This window comes from Ambystoma mexicanum, chromosome 5q, assembly GCF_040938575.1.
Source record: "Ambystoma mexicanum isolate Mex_15411 chromosome 5q, UKY_AmexF1_1, whole genome shotgun sequence".
Taxonomy (NCBI): domain Eukaryota; kingdom Metazoa; phylum Chordata; class Amphibia; order Caudata; family Ambystomatidae; genus Ambystoma; species Ambystoma mexicanum.
The window spans coordinates 464759179-464781992 of record NC_090933.1 but is presented as its reverse complement, the minus strand read 5'-3'; positions in this window follow the sequence as shown (position 1 = coordinate 464781992).

Sequence of the window (22814 nt, the reverse complement as noted above, 5' to 3'; positions counted from 1 at the left end):
GATCAGCCAGCATCTGCTTACCTGCTATGGATCATCCTGCTTCTGCTTACCTGCTCCGGATCATCCTGCTCCTGCTTACCTGCTCCGGATCATCCTATTTCTGCTTACCCGCTCCGGATCATTCAGCTTTAACTTATCTGGTTCTCACTCCACGCTGTGACTATCTCCAGTCAAGAGGGGACTTCTACACTGGCACCTGTAAGAACAAAGAAGAACAGCGTTAACACGCGCACATCAGTAACGCTGCGCATACTCACCGAATCTTCCCGCAACACTGGAATCCAGGTTAGTTGCATGAGCGCACAAACCCCTGTAAGAAAGAAGAGACATTATTCTTTGCGCTCGCTCCAATAACGCAGACACTTATTTCACTGCACTCTCTCTCTACGCGGTGCATACTTACCAAAAGCCTCTGTGTAAACTTACCTAACCACCAAGTCTCCAGTAGCGCTGAACCCGGACTCAAGGCGCTAATACCACATAATTTTCCTGCAAGGGAAAGGGAGAGACATTACCAGGAGTGCTCGAATTGAAGGCGCTGCGCAAACCTACCAGCAGCTAGCCCCTACACGCAGCACTACTCACCCACAAAAATACTGGCAAACAAAGACAATACAGACAATTTTGGACACTCAACATTCTCCGTGCAACGTTCACTTGTGGGAAGGACTTTCTAGCCAGTGAAGAAAGTGGCTCCTAGAACTCTCGGCCTCGCTGCGAAGGCATAAAACAGCGTTTGGCGTCTGAACTCAGCCTACAGACATTGGCACCAGTCACATGAGTGAATCGTTCCCCTGCAAATGCAGGATAGAGTGCACACCATACTAAAGATCAAGGTACGCCCATAGAGGGACATCACAGCACACAGTAAAGAGAAGGGAAGGGCCCAGGGGAATCAGGTGAATGCAGGTCTGAGTGTACACCTTGTATTTGACAGGTATTCCTCCGGGTGAAACAGGGGAAGCAAAGACTCGGGGTCAAGGGAGGCTCGTCCATCGCTCCTGCAGAGACACAGGTGAGTGTGACACTTACTCCCCACACTTAATCTGTTGGTTGTCTCCATGACCATCAGTCTGGTTTAAGAGCTGCCAGAGGCATGGAAACTCCTCTCCTAAACACCTCTGAAGATCTTATCTCTAACCTCGATTCCAGCATTCCTTCTGTCCTGATCCTCCTTGAACTTTCCTCTGCTTTCAACATGGTCAACCACGCCATCCTGATCAATCGACTCTGAGAACCTCGGCATCATGGATCAGGCCCTGCGGTGGCTGACCTCCTTCCTCTTGGACTGCCGCTCCCAGGTCCAATTTGGTCCCTTTCTCTCTGCCACCTCTCCTCTCTACCTGTGGTATTCCCCAGGGCTCTATCCTCTCACCCTGGTTTTTCAACCTCTACTTGGCCCCTTTTGCCCACCAGATCTCTACCTCCTCCTTTAACTTTTTAGTGTTAAGCGTATGACACTTAGCTTTCCTTCAGGCTCCCCTCAGCCTCCTCTCCTCTCTCGCTCATTCACTCTTCCCTTTCTCACTTTCCCGCAGAAGGTCACTGTCTCCAGAGGCCTTGTTCTCTCTAGGGTGGACTACTGCAACAGGCACTTTCTCAATCTGCCTTCCTCTACTGTCCGCCCTCTGCAACTAATCCAAAAAGAACAAGACTGGGAGACTTATCCTTGGCCTCAAACCAAAGGACCGTATCTCTCCAGCCATGAAATGTCTCCACTGGCTCCCGGTGGCTGCAAGGATCAAGTTCAAGACCCTTTGCATTGTCCACAAGGCTTTCTAGGGCTTGGATCCGCACTGCAGAGAGTGGGGGGTAGATCTCTCTCCTCTGCAGATGCCTCCCTCTGGAATGGACTCCCTGCCCCTCCCAAACTTGAGCCGGACCACCTGAAGTTCCAGAAGCAGCTCAAAACGTTCCACTTCTCCTCTGCTTTCTCTCTCTCCCTCCCCTGCTGACCTACCTGCCTACCTGTCTGCTGTACTAACTGGTTGCTTGGCTACCCTCAGTCTCACTGAGTCCAGGCTCTTTCTTGACCAATCACCCTTGCACTGCCTCTGGGCCTACCACGCACTTAGGGGCTGTAACTGTAACCCAACAGCCCCTTGTTCTCCTTCCACTACGCAGAGCCGCGCTGCCCTGGTTGAACTTACTCAGAGCATTGCTGCCCTGTGGTGTCCTCCCCTCTCCCTTGCACTTCTCGTTCTCGCACTTGCATGATCTGAATGACACAAGGCCTAGTAAGATCATTTGTCTTGTCCTCCCTCTGTTTTCCTTCTCTTGTCTTGTTGTGCCTAAAACACTTGTGTACAGGTGCATTATATATGACTTATTATATCATAATTTTATCACAGATGCCCAGAAAAATATACAATGCCGCAGTAAGAAAGGCCTAGACTGGTAGAATCCAAATGGCAGTCTAGCCAGGTAATTACACTTGGCAAGACTGCTTTATCAGAAATACCCAGTCATACCAAACTGAGGCTGCACCAAAATGCCTCTCTAGCCACTAATACCACATATGATGCCTGCTTAGCACAGACATGGTCGACCATTATGATTTATTGCACAATCCTGCCCCCCACACATCCCCTCTCCCTCCCATCCCCTACCCCAACCTCCAAAATCGGCTCATTGGCCCAGAATTACCTCCACGTCCCTCTTCCTTGTACCAGTGCTTACGTATGAGGCTCCTTGCCTCATAGGTAAGCACTGGGATGAGGAAGAGTGGGACTAGGAGTCATGAAGATTACTGGTAGCTAAGTCAGGCATTACCTTCATGTACCTCTACCTCATCCCAGTACTTGTGTATGAGGCGTAGTGACTCATACACAAGTACTGGGATGAGGAAGAATAGGGCAAGGACTAATGCAAATTACCAATACGTAATCAAGGCATTAAACACAAGTACTGGTGCAACACCATTGAGCTGACTGGGCTTCAGCGCTCCCCCAATCCCCTGAAATTGTGGGCTATGTTGACTTGTTCTGGCTGACCTACAGAGCAGTTGCCGCACAGAAAAGGATACAGATGTTAAAAGGCACTTGGGTTTCACTGTTAAGTAGGGCCCGGCCCAACAATTACTAATGTACAGCATTTCACTGTTAGTACCAGCATTCAAATGCCAATTTTTTTTAGAAAATTGAAATTGTGATGTGGGTTTAGTACTTGCATGCCAGGGATGTGATTGGAAGGGTGGAGAGGGAACAGGAGACCAGTCATTCTCAGAGCAGTCCATAAGTGGGTACTTTCAGACTTAAAGGAGAGAGTTAACTGCTTGTAACATTGAGGATGCACTAGAAAAGTCTCATTAAAATGCATAAAGAAGTTGGATGCCCCCCCACAAATAAGTTTGCTCCTCCCCACCACACGTGACGTTAGCACCTCTCCCAACATTTGAAGGGTTAGCCCCCCTGAAATGTAGGTTTTGGTGCGCCCCTGAAACAAGCACACACACCAATTACCATATATACACATGCACACCCAGTCATCCATACATTTGTGTGCACCCTTTCACTATACACGAACACCCAGCCATCCATACATTTTTGTGCACCCTTTCACCATACACTTACACAGGCAGCCACCTATACATTTTCGTGTGCACCCTTTCACCATGCAGGTACACCAAGGCACCTGTCCATACATTTAAGTGTGCATCCTTTCACTGTACACACACACACAAATACCCAGCCACCCATACATTTGTGTGCACTCTTTCACCACACACGCACACATCATGGGGTTGAGGGTGGCCATAATACTTCAAAAATAAATTGTTTCTTTTTTAAATCACTCTGACTTCATAAAGAAATTATTTCCGTTAAGGACCGAACAACAACAGAAATAATTTCTTTATGAAGGTAGAGTGAATTCAAAAATAAACTATTTATTTTTGAAGTCATAGGGCTGCCTCCACCCCATGACATGGAGGCCTCCAGCCTAGGGTTTTAATCTCATGGGGTGGGAGTAGCCCTGGGACTTCAAAAAGAATGTTTCTTTTTGTATTCACTCTGCCTTTATAAATAAATTCATTGTGTTACAGAAATAATATATTTCTTTATAAATGCAGAGTGAATTAAAAAAGAAATGTAAAAATAAATACATTTGAAAACATTTTTTTTTCATTTTTTTTCTTCCAAATGGGGCCCTCTCCCAGGACATGTGGTTGCGGGGACCCCCGCACCGTGGGGTGTGCAGGGGCCCCTGTTACGCCAGTGGTGGTGTCACTTTACACCGATTACTACTCCTGCCAGTAGAACACCAAAACAAATTAGACTACTACAAACTTTCTACAGAAGCTGCAATGGAACTACACAGAGTATTGAAACAAATGAAAATGCTACTAATAGATGAAGTGAGCATGGTGTCCAACCTAATGTTGGCTTTGATTCACCTCACATTACAAGAAGTACTCAAAACAAACTATGAAGAGCTCTTTGCAGGAAAACACATTATTGTTTTCGGAGATCTTCTTCAATTGACACCAGTAAAAGGTGAGCCTATTTTTTAAAACATTAGGACACAAACTCTGTCGTAAAACTGTTGGCAGCATTGGAAATGTCAACCTTTGGTAACATTTCCAATACAGAGAATTAGCAGAAAACATGCGGCAATCGGCAGATCTCAATTATGCCAACATCTTAAAAAGTATCAGAGTTGGTATACTTTCTAAAGAAGCAGAAGCAATATTGAAAACCCGACACATTCATGCACTTTATGGTAATAATGCATGTGCTACAGATGTTATGGAACAATTAGCCCACAAAAATGTCAATTGTATGGCATTAATGCCAACTCTTGCAAGCTGTTTAAAATTCAATGAAATAATGTTAAGTAAAGAAATGCAACCAATAATGGAAATTACCGCCACAGACAAAATAGATGTACATGGTATGATACTACCCATGTGTGACCAAGCCACAACAAGACTAAATAGTTTAGAAAAATCAATCTCAAACATGGCATGCTTGGAAAACATATTAAAATTATCCTTAAATTGCAGAGTAATGCTTAAATGTAACCTTGATGTGGACCAAGGACTAGTTAATGGAGCACTGGGTACAGTTGTTGGCTTTCAAACATACCCACGTGACAACAAAATTCAGTTTGTCAATATTCTCTTTAATAAACTTTCAGAAGTAAAAAGGATAGGACGCTCAACAGCTCAATTCCTTCTCTTCAAAGAAATGTATGTACGCAGAGAATAATTTTCTCTAACTCTTGCATACGCAGTCACCATTCATAAATCACAAGGTCTTAACCTAGACAAAGCATTGATAGATATTGGGAACACAGTCTTTAGAGAAGGCATGAGCTACGTAGCACGATCACACTTATGTACACTTGACAGTCTATTTGTAATCAACTTTGATGCACGTAAAGTAAACGCTGATATTCCTTGCATTTTATAATACAATAGACTACGTTCACTATACACCCCCCATCTAAAAACATATCCTGTTCCACAAAGAGGAAAACGTTGTAAAAGAAAACTAATTCAAACAGAAATGCAACAGGGTTGCATTGCAAATCCTCCGAAGAGAGTAAAAGAATCTAATACTTCATCAAGTACCACAAGCAAAAAAGAACCTATTAGGGAAAGTAAACCAGGTACTTCTTCAAAGAAGGAAGACACACTCCAAAAAAAGCACTCAGATACAGAACTACCTGGTCCGTTTAAACTTTCAAATATAACTGGTTTAAGTTGCTACGTAAATGTAGCAATGAATATTCTATTTCAATTACCACCAATTGTTGACAACATTTACTTACACAGTACAGACCAATTGAGTTTTCAAATGTTAGCACTTCATAGAAACACAACAAACAATCCTGACAACACGTATAGTGTTCATCGAATAAGACAACAATTGGACTTCTGTGCTGGAATGGTGAAATTCACTATAATCTCACAGGAAGATCCACAAGAATTTCTAATGTACTCACTACAAGTACTGGAAAACAAAAACATACCTATAAATGAAATCTTCTAGATTTCATACATGTGGAAACATACATGCACTCTCTGCAAATCCCTAATGAGCACTTGTGCATGGATGTGCCGGGTTTTTAATATTGCTTGTGCTTCTTTAGATAGTACACCAACTCTAATACTTTTTACAATGTTGGTGTAAGTGAGGTCTGCAGATTGGTGCATGTTTCTGTTAATTCTCTGAATTGGAAATGTTGCCAAAGGTTGAAATTTCCTATGCTGCCAATAGTTTTACAGCAGAGTTTGTGTCCTAATGTTTTAAAAAATAGGCTCACCTTTTAAGTACTTCTTGCAACCTGAGGTGAATCAAAGCTAACATTAGGTTGGAGACCATGCACACGTCATCTATTAGTAGCATTTTCATTTGTTTTAACACCCTACGTAGTTCCATTGCTGCGTCTGTAGAAGGTTTGTAATGTTCTAATTTGCTTTGGTGTTCTACTGGAAGGAGTACAAATGGTGTAACAGCTGAGAGTTTGTTGTTTGTCAATTGTTGAAGGAACTTGCTGAGGATTTTGATTAAGAATGTTTTGCCTGAACCAGCTTCACCAGTGACGTGTAGTAGTATAGCTTTGTAATTTTGGCAGGTACATTCTTTATTTTCGTGTCGTACACCATGTGCAATTTCTTTTGTTACTTCTTGAAAAATGGTACGCTGCTCTTTGTTCAGTTTTGATTGTAGTACAGTTAAGTCTTCTGTATCTGCTTCATAGTGACACATGGTGTTCTCTACTTCTGTCATAGCTAATTCTGCCTCATTTGCTATTCGTGGCTGTCCCAGTGGTTCTTGACTTACTGTTACAGAAGATTGACTATTGTCGGGAGTGTCCTTATCTAGTTGGGCCTGGAGTTCTTCTTCGTGTTGCTGTTCATTGTGCAACATTGTTTTGTACTGCGTAAAGTTTATATCGGTGATAGTGCTTTCATTTGCTTTGAAAGCGTCTTCATAGGAGTCATAGTTTTCTAGTATCTCTTCTTCTTTTCTCCTGTTCTATGTGATTTCATCGACAGACTTTTCATCGCGGGGTTTTTTGCCGCAGATTTTTTTTTCGAAAAAAAAAACATCCATTTTTTTTTTGGGGGGGGGTTTAAACCCCCAAGCCCCCCATCCGTTTAATTTTAATATTCCCCTAGACACACACCAAATTGCTTACATTTTTAACCCCAAATAAATCAATGTTTTTTTTTCGAAAAAAAAATCATGGCAAAAAACCCTGTGATGAAAAGCCTGTCGATGAAATGAAGGTATACCCTTTTCTCCATGGTTTAAAACATTGTAACAGCAACATGTAATATAGTTCTTTATGTTGAGCAGTTTTTAATGACAATTTGATATGATTAATTAAGCTTCGTTTGGTAAGTTTCACTAAGCTGCCTTCACAATCTGTCACTCTATATCTACCATTTTTTTCATCGGGTTTTATATTATTTTTGTATGTGAAGTTTTGGGCTATGTGGCATAGACACATGGTTTTCAAAGTGGTACTCCTGTTCCGGTAGTATGTGTCTAGTACATTTTTTTTCGAAATGTCTTGGCTGTTGGCATCATTTTTGGCTATTGTTTCTATGTTGTCATATGATTTGAGAACTCCTTTTCTAGATTTAGCAGGACCAAGACTTAGCCATACTATATTTTCAGATTTTCCATACAAAGCAGTACCAGTTAAATGATCTGCAGCTTCATAGGAGCCACATTCTCTACGAGAGAGCATTTTTATGCCTAAACTGTACAATTTCTGAGATAGTGTTTTGTCCGATGATTGGTCATTCCGGTTCTACTTTATTTCCCGGACCTATTTTTCAACGTGGGACTTTTTATCGTCAGAATTTTCATCGGCAAAAACCCAGTTTTTTTTTAAATTCTGGGGGGTTCCCCACCCCAAACCCCCATCCCTTACTATTATAATCATACCCCAACCCCTACAAAACATCCCCCAAATAAAGAAATTGAAAAAACAGGGTTTTTGGCGATGAAAATTCTGACGATGAAAAGGCCCACGTTGAAAAATAGGTCGCGAAATGCGTGTATACCATCATTTCAGAGGTCTTGAAGCTCTGTTTTTTCTGCTTTTGTTAAGTAGGCTGTAACATATCGGTCAACTGCAGTGGAATTGTCTGCAATGTACTGCACATCTATGTTTGATTCCATAAGAGGGCAATGATTGCATTGTAATCATTGATATATTTTGATTCTTCTGTTCTTTTTATGTAATGCGTGTTCTTAGGTGATTTACCTTTAACACTATGTCTAAATGAAGACATGAAGTTGTTCACTTCACCTGTTTCTGTAACTGGTCTAGGGAAACCAAAGCGCCATTTGGTGTAGTATTTCCCTTTGTTTTTGTATTTGCGACAACAATATTTGCCACATTTGTGTCTTTGACATTGTACAATATGTGCATGAAGATCACTATTTGTTATTTCCGATGGAATTTCACAACTGACATATTTTTCGATAAACTGTAAAACAGTGGCATCACTGTCTTGACCAAATTTAGGAGCATCTTTAATCCATAAAAGCATGTGGATATGTGGTGCTTCTCTAGCTGGGTATTCTTTTCTCCAAAAGAAGTGTTGCACTTCCCCGATGGGAGTAACAGTTTTATTACAAATAAAGTGTAGCATAGCAATGAAACGATGATGGAAATATCTTGAAACATTAATAGGATCTAGAGAGCAATGTTCTCCAAGTGTTAGTATATCTATGTTTGTTTTATTTTTGTTTGGTATGCGTAGGAAATCATGTAAATCTTCCCATGCATATTCTGCACACCTTAGTGTAACAAACCAAGTGGGTGGGCCAAGGTTTCTTATCATAAACGTACATCTCCGTGACGTAGGAACCAGTACTCTTTCATACCATGCATGTTTGCTAACAGGTTTGTAATGCTTGATTGTAAAAACTCATCTTTGTCTTGCACTTTTTGTATTATTTGCGTAGCTGACAAATTTTTAAAGTGGGTTCCTGATTTCAATATGTGTGCAACTCCGTAACATAGATTTGCTAGTTCACTTTCAAAGATTAGGTGGAATATGTATTCCACATTTTGTCTAAATCTGGGATCTTCAGAATACATTCGTAATGAGCGGTATTCTGATGCTGTAATCTGAGTGGGTCTATCATCGTACCTTCCTCTTTTGCCAGTAGGAAAGAGTAGAGGAAAAGCACGTGCTTCTATATTTTTTTCCCATATGCTGATTGGTGATCCTTTGGTTGGTCGCATTTGGTACGTTTCTAGTGCATCATCTACGGTGTCATTAGAGTGTAATGGATGAATTGTATAACGGTCTAAAATATTGAATACTGTAGCAGGATCTAGAAGTTCAAATTGACCAATTTCTGGTGACTCTTGAATTATTTCAGTTGTTTCCCTTAAGTTTTCTTCAATATTAATTTCTTTGTAGTATTCATTATTGTCTTTTAGATATTGCAAGGCTTGTCTAACCTTATGTAAGTCTACGAGTTGTTGCCAAATTTTAGGTTTTGTTGGTACACCATTTACTAAGACAATTATAGATTGATCCATTAGACCTTGCACTCCCAGAGTGTGCACATTTTCTTTCAGATCTAAATAAACTACTTTGCCACAAATGCCTTTCACCAATTCAGAGGGAGGTCTTTTTGCTGTTTTTAGTTGAAGGCATATTATTGCTGGAAATGGGTGCACTGTTTGAATTATAATGCTCTCATATAAATTTAGTTGTTGCAGGGGTTTTGGTAGTGGGAAAAATTCCAATTTATTTGTGATAGCACGTGAAGGAGTTTGGTTGTTGTCAAGTTTTGTAGTGCAGTAACTGCAAAGTATTAAGGGTTAGTTATTTCGTATTTGTTTTCTGCTATAAGGTAGAGAGCTAATTCAAACCATTTGGAATCTTCATTGTCTTCTATTTTGTATGTTACGTCTACAGTTTTTGTGTTACTTTTATAAAAGGTTTTGCGGCAACACACACACACATGGTTTGGTACTTCAGCAGATGTACTTTTACATTTTAGTATTTCTTTTTGTATGTGTGTAGTAGAAGGTTGCCATGTGCAGAATTGGTGCTAGTCTGTTGCAAAGCTATTGCATCTTGTAAGTGGCTTTCACTTCCAAAATATTTTCTCTGGATATGGTTGATTTCTTTGGGTGTACCATGTAGAAGAGTGTTATTTAAGTTGGCTAGTGCTAAAGCAGGACTTTTAGCATAGTACAGTTTATAGACTAGATTTCTTATAGTTGAATGATGTGTTGGTATCATTTTGATATGATGGAAGGTGCTTTTGTAAAGAGGTACCGAAATGCAGGCTAATGAATGTCCTTGTAGTCCTGTGTATTTGTGCACTGGACAGGTATCCATGTTTTGCAGCACTTTCATTTTGATTTTGTCTTTGCCTTTCACATACTGATTGAGGAACTGGCATAAAGATTTTAAAGATTTTTTGGGAATGTTACACATTGACACGCATGGTAATTTCTATACTGGACGTTCTGGTTCAGTCGAATGGAGAGGTAATTCTGAGTTTTCTGGGGATATTTTTGTAAGCAATATTTCTTGTTCCATTATGGTATTAATAATTTTTTCATAACCTCGTCCACTGCTATGTATGGCAATTGTGTTTGTTTGGTTTTGTTTGTATGCTTCTTCATTAAAATATGATTCTGTGCTCGTGATGTGACTCCATTCACCTCCACAGATATTTAAGAAGTTATTTTTGTTGACATTCCAGTTATTGAGAAGTTTTTTTGTAATTTAGTAGTTAGTTTTGTTAGTGCGTTCATTCTGTTTAACACTAAAATGAATAACTTTCTTTTGAGAAGGATTGCACTGTCTATCAAAGCTTCTAAGATTAATTTTCTACGGTAGGTTTGAAGGGTTGTGGATGATTTGTCTCCTGTTTTTATAAGATTCTGAAGGACTCTGTGGCGGAACATTTTTGCTAAAATACTTTTTTTGGTATGGTTAATTGCCAGTATATAAAGATTTATAGGAGCAGTTTTAGCAGTAATGGTATCCGAATTCTTGTTAATCATTTTCTGTTTCTTTTTTTGATAGAGGAGGCAAAGTTTCTGTACTGGAAGCTTGTTTTGTTTTGTTTCGGTAAATGACTGTATTAGCTGTTTTGTTCGAACGTTTTGTACAAGCTCTGGTAGAGATGGATGCTTATTTTGGACACTTTTATTTTGATTTGCTCTACTTCTGCGTTGCTTTCTACAGACTTGCTTTTTGGTAGGCATTCTTTGGGGTCTGTTGAAAAAAAAAAGGTATGTTTTGGGCCATTCTGCAATGTATGTGTGCTGTGTGCATGAGTGGCTGAGTATGATGGGAAAGAGGTATGTGGTGGCATGTGATTGTGCATTGGGCAGCTACAATTAGTTGGGAAGGCTATTCTTCTATTTGTGTGTTACTAAACTGGGGTTCAGATGAGAGTAGAAAGTGAGCTAGTGGTGAGGAGAAGCATTAATAGTAAACCTAATGGTATAAAATTAAAACAGTTCTTTGTTTTGTAATACTAACATTCTAGGGGTTGAGTAGGTTATTTGTGTTCCAAAAAAACGGGGATTTGTGTGCCATTCTGCCTGCTAATCCCTGTTTAATAAATGGGGATTTGTGGGCAGAATGGTTCAGAAATCTCAAATTTCTTGGTGCGCAAATTACATGAATGAACCACACGGTGTGTTTACGGAACAGTAAGAATATTAAGGTAGTATTGTACTTACTCTGTTTTTGTGGAATGATCAGGTTTCTTCGGATATGTTGTTTGTAGTTCAGATGCTGCTGATTTTCAGGGGAGTGGTCTTTACTGCAATTGTAAAAGAAAGAAGTTAGTAATTTTGTGTGATTATAGCACTGATGTTAATGTAGACATTGATGTTTATGTTGTTGTAGTAGTATTCTTGTTTGATATCTGAACATAGTGCATGCATGCATTTCATTGCATTTGACTATGTGCAGACTTTATATTTTATTTACAATATGTTAGTTCAACATGCTTTGCAAATTAGTAGAATTTTAAGTGTATGAAATTCACTTGGTTTTTTAGAGGTGTGTTGTAGATAGCAGACTGGTTTGGAAGTGACAGTTGATTATAGTAGATGGGAAACATTTCAATAAGTTCATTTTATAGGTTATGCATTGATTTAGGTGGGAGATAGTAAAAAATAGTGAAATTTTTCAATGAAAAATCAGGAGTCTCGTGCCTAAATTGGGAGGGTTGGCATGTATGTATAGGTTATGCAGGTTTAATGGCATTACTCTGTTTATATGGATTCATAAGAGTTGGACATGTACTGTGAATAAAATATGCACACCTGTAGTTTGTATTCATCCATGTGGATATGAATGCAGCTGTAAGTAGAAATCTTGGAGAGTTGTAGAGTAGTTTTTGTAGTAGGTGTTTTCCAATGATATGAGACTTGTACTCAGAGTGATCAACAGTACATTTGAAGTGTGGAACTCTGATGATGGAGTTAGATGTAGAGATCTTGGATGTGAGTGGTGGATGGTTGTGTGACTGCTTAGCTGTATCCAATGAGGGAATGGCACTGAGAGTGATGTGGAAAGGGTAGAAGGGCTGGTAAGAGTTATGCACCGTGCGGACACCGCGGCTGTTCGCGGATAGGGCGTGCTACATCTGGGGTTTTCTAGCAAATCCAGTATGGAAAGGGGATTGTAGGGATCAACCAATCAGATGTTGACATTATGGATTCATGTAGAAAGAGACTGTGTGTAGTGAAGAATGCAGAGGTGGAGAAAGTCAGGGTGTTGGTGCTCGGAGATATCTGTGTGTATGCTTTACAGCAGTATGCTCAATGTAGGCATGTGGCAAACAATTTTGATGTTAAAGGAGTGGAGGTGGTGTGGAGCACTGTGTCTGATTGCAATGTAGAGCGAATTCTACAAGTTTGTGAAGATATGGGCAGGATGAACAGTCCCCATCTGGTAGTTTTGCACGAATGTGCTTTCCATTTGGGCTATGTCAGTGCCCCTACTTTTGGCAGATTTGGAACAGTTGGTTCAAGCAGTAATAAACATCCTTCCAAATGCAAAAGTATTTTTTTCTGAATTACTACCTGGGGAAATATGGGACAATAGTTCTGTTTTTTGTCACTTGCTAGGTGTGCAGTCCACCGAGGAATGTCTGCTTTCATGCTTAGAGCTGGTATGTTTTTCTGTAATAATGAGAATATTGATTCGAGTAATGCTGTTTATTTTGAAGAAGCTGGCATTTCCTTATCTTTTTTGGGAAATGCCATGCTGTTTTGAAATGTAAGGGATGCTTTGGAGAAGGTTATGTGAAGATTTTAGTAGTAAAGTAAGAAGAAAAAACCCCCCAAAAAATACAAAATAACAGGTGTCTGTCAGGCATCTGCAAAAACTACAAAAAAACAGCTCTTTTCAGAGCCAACCTCAAAGGGGAAATGGGACACACTATTTAAATTTCACCATGCTGAGATTTTTGATATATCCGCGGACATGGCGGTAGTCCGCGGCCAGCGCGTATTACATACGGGGATTCTGGGGTGAAGAGGCATGCAAATGAGAATGAGCGGAGCTAGGGATTGGTCAGTAAAGTTTACTGGGTGTGTTGTGTAAGGAGAGATTTTGTCAGTACGTCTTTTTCCTGAGAGTAGAACAGATAGCTATGGCTGTGTGTTTCCGAAAACAGATTATCTGGATTTTGGGAGACTCATGGATAAATTGGTTGGAGGTGCATGCACAAAGTTGTGGAGTAGCTGCAGATCTTGGATTCCCTCATGTGGAAGTGCACTGGCATGGAGTGCGTGGAATGAAGTGGCTGGACTTGGAACCTCTCTGTGCTACTTTAGAGACAGAGCATCATCCAGATATAATTATAATTCACGGTGGTGGCGCGAGTTATGGTTGCTTAGCTTACCATAACTGGCGAATTTCAGGGGGTTTTCGGTTTTACTTCGAACCATAACGTCCCTTTAACAAAGTTTTTTTATTGAATATATGGACAGATTTATCCGGAAATTGCGACTCAAGAAGTTCTTTGCCACCTCTACATATAAAAAGAAGCCAAAAGATATTTTAGAGGGGAAGACAGAAATCACAATTACAGAAATTGACACTTTAATAACTCTTGATGACTTAGAACAGGAGAGTTATACATAGAGTAATGAATTTGCTACCAATTTGGAAAGACTGGGGATCTGCACAGATTGGCCGTCGACCAGTAAACTACGGTGCAAATCAAAATTTAATCCGATAAGTGCTCAGAACAGTCACATCAAAGCTTTTGCCAATGTAGTAATTGATGACTTAAAAGAAGAAAGAAGAAAAACCCATAGACAACCCCAGAGCAATCTGTCGAAAAAACAACAAAAAGTATTAACATACATTGCGAAGCTGGATAAATATATAATAAAACCAGCAGACAAGGGTTGTAACATCGTCATAATGAACAAATGCAACTACATTGCGGAAGCTTACAAACAACTAAATTATGTGAACTGCTATGAACGGTTAAAGAACAATCCCCTTAAGCAATTGGGAAATGATGTATGGACTTTCCTAACTAAGTGGCAAAAGGCAGATATTCTTGAGGAAGAAATGGTGAAATTCTTATTATCTAAGAACTCTGTTACTCTCACCATTTATTTCCTTCCAAAGCTCCACAAGAATCCCCTCAAACCACCTGGAAGACCAATTGTGACACTCTGCCGGTCACTTTTGGAAAATATACCCCAATTTATAGATGAGGTCCTCTGTACTTTCGTATCTATACTACCATCATATGTTAGGGACACCACGGATTTCTTATTGAAAATTGACAAACTTCCTTGGGAAACCACGTATTTACTGGCAACCATGGACGTTGTGTCCCTATACACGTCTATCAAACATAATGATGGGATTTTCGCCTGCCAAAACTTCCTCAACACAAGATCTCTTAAACACTTACAACATTCTCAGATGATACTTGAGATGATTAAAATGTGCTTGGACAACAATGTTTTCATATTCAACAATAACATTTTCCACCAAACCTAGGGAACCGTGATGGGTACTACCTTAGCACCTGCATATGCAAACTTAATGATGGGGCATTGGGAGAAAACAACAGTATGGGCAGAAGCTAACGAAAAATACCTTGAGAAAATTGTGTTGTGGCTCCGCTACATTGATGATTTATTTATAATCTGGGACGGCTCCATAGAGCTGTGGTGTGAGTTTGTTAAATCACTGAATATTAACAATGTAAACTTGAAGTTCACTGAACATCACAGCGGCCAATCTATTGTGTTATTGTATGTAGAGGTAAAGTTAGAGGTGCAAAAAACAAGTCCTGTCTCTACAGAAAAATCACAGGTGCCAACATCCCTCTAAACGCAAACAGTGTGCATCCAAAGACTCTTTTATGGAGTACCCCATATGGAGATTTTATCCATATTAGATGCAACTGTAGCAACATCACAGATTTTGATTTAGCAAGCAAAGTAACGGCCCAAAACTCCCAACAACAACAGTACCCAAAAAAGGTAATTGAAAGGGCATATCTGAAGGTCCGAGAAATTAATAGACATAAAATGTTAATAACATCTAAGACGGGTCTAGCAAAACAAGACGAGGAAAACACCACCAGGCTCATTCTGACATTTGGAAGCCACTCAAGAATTATCAAACGGATAATAAATAAGTATTGGAAAGTGCTGAAAGCGGACAAAGACATAGGTAGTATGTTACACAATCATCCTGATATTACCTTTCGAAAAAGCACATCCATAAAAGACTTATTGGTGAAAAACTACATGGCCGTGGAAAGGAGCAAGATAAGCACCAATTGGCTTTCCACAACAGGAGTTGGCTTCTCTAAATGTAGCAGGTGTAAAATTTGCAAATATGCAAGAAATTGCAAAAGCTATGTTCACCCGATATTGAAACATCTTGTCCATATTAACAGCAAAATAACTTGTGAATCAGAGCTGGTGGTGTACGTCCTGATGTGCCCATGTCTCAAATGGTACATTGGAAGTACCAAATGCAAGCAAAAAGTATGTATTCTGCAACATGTTAGAGCCATTATGAACAAAGACTGTTCTTACCCGATGGCGAAACATTTCTCTGAAATTCATAATGCTGATCCAGCTTATCTAACATTATTTTTTGGCATACATAAGGTCATTCCAGGTCCCATGGGAGGAGACAATGAGAGAATACTCCGACAAGAAGAGACTATATTTATTTTAGATTTTGAGAGTAAAACCCCGGTGGGACACAATATTGATGAAGAGCTTTATACCTTCCTGGGGACATAAGGACTATCCTTAATATAGCATAGTAACCTCAGCAAGATCTTCAATTTTAATGACCGTATACTGTGATCCTTTGTGTTTGACTATTTGTGCAAAGTTTTCTTTTCATCCTTTCTTCTTATCACTATTTTTATCCTTCACTTTTTTATGGTGACTTGCAATATGATTTAGAATTTAATTTTTGGCAAATAAGTGTATACTTGTGGTTATTAGTATTTATGAAAATTCATTATTAGAATGCTATCTAAGTATTGGTACTTTTTATACATTTCTCAGATATCTGATAATCCTAAACAGTGCGATCTGACTTTTTAGCGCCTGGACTTTGTTGTTCTTTGTTCTATATATGCACATGGCACCTTAGAACACATTTCTCTTTTATATCAATTTTTTTAATACCATGTTTAATATAGAAACCATAGGAATGCATCATTGCACATCTATAATTGCAGGTAGATCTTGTGTATGTGGTTTTGCACTTTAAACTTATATTTTAGGAATGTATTCTGCAAATCCGACTATATAAATGCTGTTTAGAGAACGCAATAAGTCTGCACTATGCACTTTTATACCATGACAGTGTTGTCCTTTTAAAAATGTGAAATTAACCCTATCATAGGAATGCATTTTTGCACATGGAAATATCTATGCACACTGAAATATTTTTCAATGCATTAGGTATGCACTATGCACTTTATATTTGATATTTTTTCAACACTGTCTCGAAATTGCGAAATGAATTTTAATGATATATATATATATATATATATATATATATATATATATATATATATATATATATCTTAAAACGGTGATACATATACACAATGACTACCTATGGTTGAAAATACATTCTTCAGACTTGAATGCATTGTACTATTATTGTCTATGGTCAGGTTAGAGATTCTAGGAGTATCGGAGAGGTGGGCACCACAAGTAATATTCTTCTCTTTCTTTCTTTGCTTAAATTGAATATATAAAATTCACCTTCAGTGTCAGATAAAATTGATTTTAAACCTGGAGCTGCCAGTTTAAATCTAGTCCTATAGCACAAGGACCTTAATAAACTGAAAATGAAGAAACCAGGCAACTCTGCCTTATTAAAACTAGCGCATCTCAGTTGGCCCATCTATAGGGCTGCAAATTTCCAAAAAATTTGATTTCTTCTTCGATATCTTATTTCAATCAAATACGAAAAGTCAAATATATCTATGTACTTTTAGACAGGAATGTTTATTCACATTTCCATGTATTGATTCACATTGCACTGTGTTGGGCGATCAAATTTTGCCTTCAATATACATTCTGCCAATGCATTTCGGTTTGAACCTTCGTCAGGGCTGTATAAAGGCACTTGATTACATCATCAAGCTAGTCTTAATTATTCATTAATTTAAATACACTTTACGGTTTGAATACAATATATTAACAAATTCACACATACCATTTGGATTGTCCCACGTATATGCAATAGTTCCGCCAGATGAAAAATAAACAACCAACAAAAGCCATTTAGTTTCAGCATTATAAGTGTTGTATGCATTGATTTTTAGGACAGAAACCAGTCCTACCTGATCGCTTTAAAGGCGTTTTCTCTCTAGTTTCGCAGCTGTGTGTGTTTAAATGCGTAACGAGGCGCATATGTCCATCGTCTCTCTGTTGAAGAGATAGGCGGCTTAGACAGCCATTCTCATATTGTTATATCTAATGTAGATTAATGAATAATTAAGTCTAGCTTGATGATGTAATCAAGTGCCTTTATACAGCCCTGACGAAGGTTCAAACCGAAATGCATTGGCAGAATGTATATTGAAGGCAAAATTTGATCGCCCAACACAGTGCAATGTGAATCAATACATGAAAATGTGAATAAACATTCCTGTCTAAAAGTACATAGATATATTTGACTTTTCGTATTTGATTGAAATAAGATATCGAAGAAGAAATCGAATTTTTTGAAAATTTGCAGCCCTATAGAAGGGCCAACTGAGATGCGCCAGTTTTAATAAGGCAGAGTTGCCTTGTTTCTTCATTTTCAGTTTATTAAGGTCCTTGTGCTATAGGACTAGATTTAAACTGGCAGCTCAGGTTTAAAATCAATTTTATCTGACACTGAAGGTGAATTTTATATATTCAATTTAAGCAAAGAAAGAAAGAGAAGAAAATAACTTGTGGTGCCCACCTCTCCGATACTCCTGTAATTTTTCTCTCTCAGCACAATTGAGGCGGTGGCACACTGATCTCGAAATTCTTACAAAAGAAGACCCAAAATAAGAAATGTCATTTATAGAGATTGAGGCTCTGACTAGTAATAGAGCAGATACGTTGGGCTTTACAACAGAAGAAGCAGAAACAATTCTCGGGTTAATCAAAGACAGCGGATTTGGAGCAAGCAGTAAGAAGACACAAGATCCTAAACAACAAATTAAACAATTGGAACATCTGATACGTAAGGAAATAAATCGCAAATTGCATGCAATCACATTAGGGAGATACCACAAGAGTCAAAGGATCCCAAGAGGGCTGAGAATACAACTACGACCGACATTGTGCAAAGAGAGCAAGAGCTTTGTCAAGAAATGGGAGGCCATATTAAATAAATGCTCACTGGACCTCATACTACTGACTATCCAAGAATTAGCAAATAATCTAGCAGACCTCAACAATGAAATTCAAGAGATAGAAAAAGAACTTGTGGCAACATTAAATATGGAAGAGGTTGACACAATCTTGGAAGAAATCAATATCAAACTAGCCGAATATAAGGCAGAGCTAGAAACAAAAAAGATTTGAAAATTCAAAAGAGATACATACGACTATTTAAAGGATGAAGTCTATACCTGGATGGACAAATATGGTCCTCCAATAAGAAAACCTAAACCTACGAACATTAGTGAAACGTCCAGTTCAGGAACAGACACAGAAAGAGAGTCTACTAATGTGGAAGAAGAGAATCTGCCAACAACCTCAGGGAACACAAGACCCTCAGAAGCCTTAACAAGAGGAAGAACAGCTTTTTTAGAGAAAGGCAGAGGCGAACAAGAAGGGGGGAAGAGAAAGACAAAGAGGGAAACCGAACACAAGGTTACAACAAAAGAAAACATCGTGATAAACCTGTCAACAAGGATATTGACGACCCAAGAACTACAGACACTACAAAAAGGCCTAAGCTTTGTGCCAACATATGATAGCACTTTATTTGAATCTAAAATTGAACTATACAAACTAATTAGGAAAATGAAGTTAAAAGTATTTTTTGAGGAATTAGAAACTGAAGGCATAAGGGAAAAAGAAGATCTGAAAGAGTTCAGAAGTAAAAGCACCTTTATCCCTCCAATTAGTGTTCCATCAATAGATATTTTTCAAAAACAAGTAACGAGAGATTTTGAAAAAATACATTTCAAGTCTAAAACTAGACGCAATATGAAACCACATGAATTAAAACTAATACAGGATCTATATGGTGATCCAAACATTACAATAAGAGCTGCAGACAAAGGTGGTGGTCTAGTACTGCTGAATACGAGGGACTATAATGAAGAATGCGAAAGACAACTCAGAGACAGCAACACCTATGCACAACTAGCTAATGACCCAACAGCAGAAATCAGACAGAACTTGGGAATTCTTTTGGATAAAGCAGAGGAACTGGCATGGATAAACCATCATACAAAGAAATTCTTGACAAACTCATATCCTCGGATACCACATTTCTACACTCTCCCAAAGGTGCACAAGGATTTAGTAAAACCACCAGGCAGACCTATTGTTGCAGGGATAAACAGCATCCTAGAACCCCTTGGTAAATATGTGGACTACTTCCTACAACCCCTTATACAAAAAACAAGTACATATATCAGAGACTCCACTCATTTCTTGCAACATCTGAATTCAACACCATTTGACTCTGGAAACATTTGCTTCACAATCGATGTCAAAAGCTTATACACGTCAATCCCACACGATCTAGGAAATGAAGCAGTTGAGTGGATTCTTCTTAAAGCGGATGAAATAGGAGCACAAAAAGAATTTATAATGGCACTCCTAGAGTTCATTGGCAACAACTCATACTTCAGATACGAAGATAATTACTACCTACAGGTAGCTGGCACAGCCATGGGAGCTACCATGGCCCCTTCTTACGCTAACTCATTCATGCACAAATTTGAAACTGAAAATGTTCTACTTAACCAACGGTGGCAACAACAGCTAGGGATTTGGATAAGATATATTGACGATATATTCGGAATATGGAAAGGTAGCGAATCGGAACTACTTGAATTCTTTGATTACCTCAACAGCATAGACACAAGAATACAGTTTACACATGAATACTCTCGTGAAAACATACATTTCTTGGATGTACAAATCAGAATAACAAACACAGGATATCAGACCACCATTTTTCGTAAATCCACAGATCGGAATAATTTACTTCAACGACTAAGCTTTCACCAACCAAGCCTCATTAAAAATTTACCATACAGTCAGATGCTCCGTGTGAAAAGATTGGTGAGCGATCCAATAGAGTACGAAAAGGAGGTCAAAGAAATGGGAAAGAAATTCCTTGACCGTGGTTACAAGCAAGAAGAAGTGTTGGCAGCGAAAACACGCATAGCAACACAGACAAGGGGAGACCTATTGAAAACAAAAATCAAAAAGGATGATGAATCTCCCTTAGTTTTTGTATCAAAATACTCAAGACAGAGTAACCGCATCAAGACAATCATTAAAAAACATTGGAACACAATGACCTGTGACCACCGAGTAGAACACCTATTCAAAGACATCCCGGTATTCGCATATCAACGAAGCCATAATCTTAAGGATAAACTGGTAAAAACTAAACCAGCACACAAAAAGAAAACTACGAAAAAATGTGGTATCTTTCCCTGCCTGAATTGTAACAACTGTGGCTACATAATGAAAGGGGATACCTTGAGACATCCGTATACAGGAGAAACCATAAAATTAAAAAGTTTCGGGACATGTGACTCTAAAAACGTGATATACACTATAAAATGTCCCTGTGGTTTACATTACGTCGGCCAAACTGTGAGAACAGCTAAAACAAGATGGAATGAACACAGATCTTGTATACGCAATAACAACAAAACCTCGGCTGTGGCCAGACAGTGGCAAGACAAGAAACATAACTTGGCACAAATACGCTTTGCTATCCTAGAGATAGTGGAAAAGAGAGATCCACATGAAAACTTCCAAAAAACAATGGACCAACGAGAAACTTTTTGGATTGACCGTTTGAGTTCTCTAATGCCTAAAGGAATGAACGAAGAGATTAACTATATGTGTTTTTTGTAATCTAGAATTTCCGATTTTGCATATATACTTACAGACGCTGGAAACCTTAGATGTACTCCAGGCATTGGTGCATGAGACCGATTTATCTAGACACTTGGATTAACATTTATACTTCTTTGAATAATCATTGCATGCTTTAATTGTTTAAAAATCACTCTGGGTGAATGACTGCTGCTTGCACCTGTAGATGAATAATAGTATAGCACATATATTATGTAATATACGTAACGTACCGTAGGAACCCATGTGTAATCACAATTAGTATGTCTAGCTATCCAAATTTGGAGTTAAGCATACGAGTAAGGCATTGACAGCTCGACTTATTGCATATAGTGGAACAGAGATTGCCATGGAGACATCCCCGCCCCAGGGTAACCACCCGGGGGTGGGGCGCGAGGCGTACGTGCTCCGGCAACACGGTTGGACCACGGCGCCTCGCAACCGTCTCCATGGCAACGTTTAAATGAAACACACAGGCGCCTGCGCGCACACGTCTCTCTACAGACCGCAGGACAACGCTGGAACTCCAGGTAAGCATCGGCGAACACTCGCTGCGCTCTACATTAGATATAACAATATGAGAATGGCTGTCTAAACCGCCTATCTCTTCAACAGAGAGACGATGGACATATGCGCCTCGTTACGCATTTAAACACACACAGCTGTGAAACTAGAGAGAAAACGCCTTTAAAGCGATCAGGTAGGACTGGTTTCTGTCCTAAAAATCAATGCATACAAAACTTATAATGCTGAAACTAAATGGCTTTTGTTGGTTGTTTATTTTTCATCTGGCGGAACTATTGCATATACGTGGGACAATCCAAATGGTATGTGTGAATTTGTTAATATATTGTATTCAAACCGTAAAGTGTATTTAAATTAATGAATAATTAAGACTAGCTTGATGATGTAATCAGTGCCTTTATACAGCCCTGACGAAGGTTCAAACCGAAATGCATTGGCAGAATGTATATTGAAGCCAAAATTTGATCGCCCAACACAGTGCAATGTGAATCAATACATGAAAATGTGAATAAACATTCCTGTCTAAAAGTACATAGATATATTTGACTTTTCGTATTTGATTGAAATAAGATATCGAAGAAGAAATCGAATTTTTTGAAAATTTGCAGCCCTATAGAAGGGCCAACTGAGATGCGCCAGTTTTAATAAGGCAGAGTTGCCTTGTTTCTTCATTTTCAGTTTATTAAGGTCCTTGTGCTATAGGACTAGATTTAAAC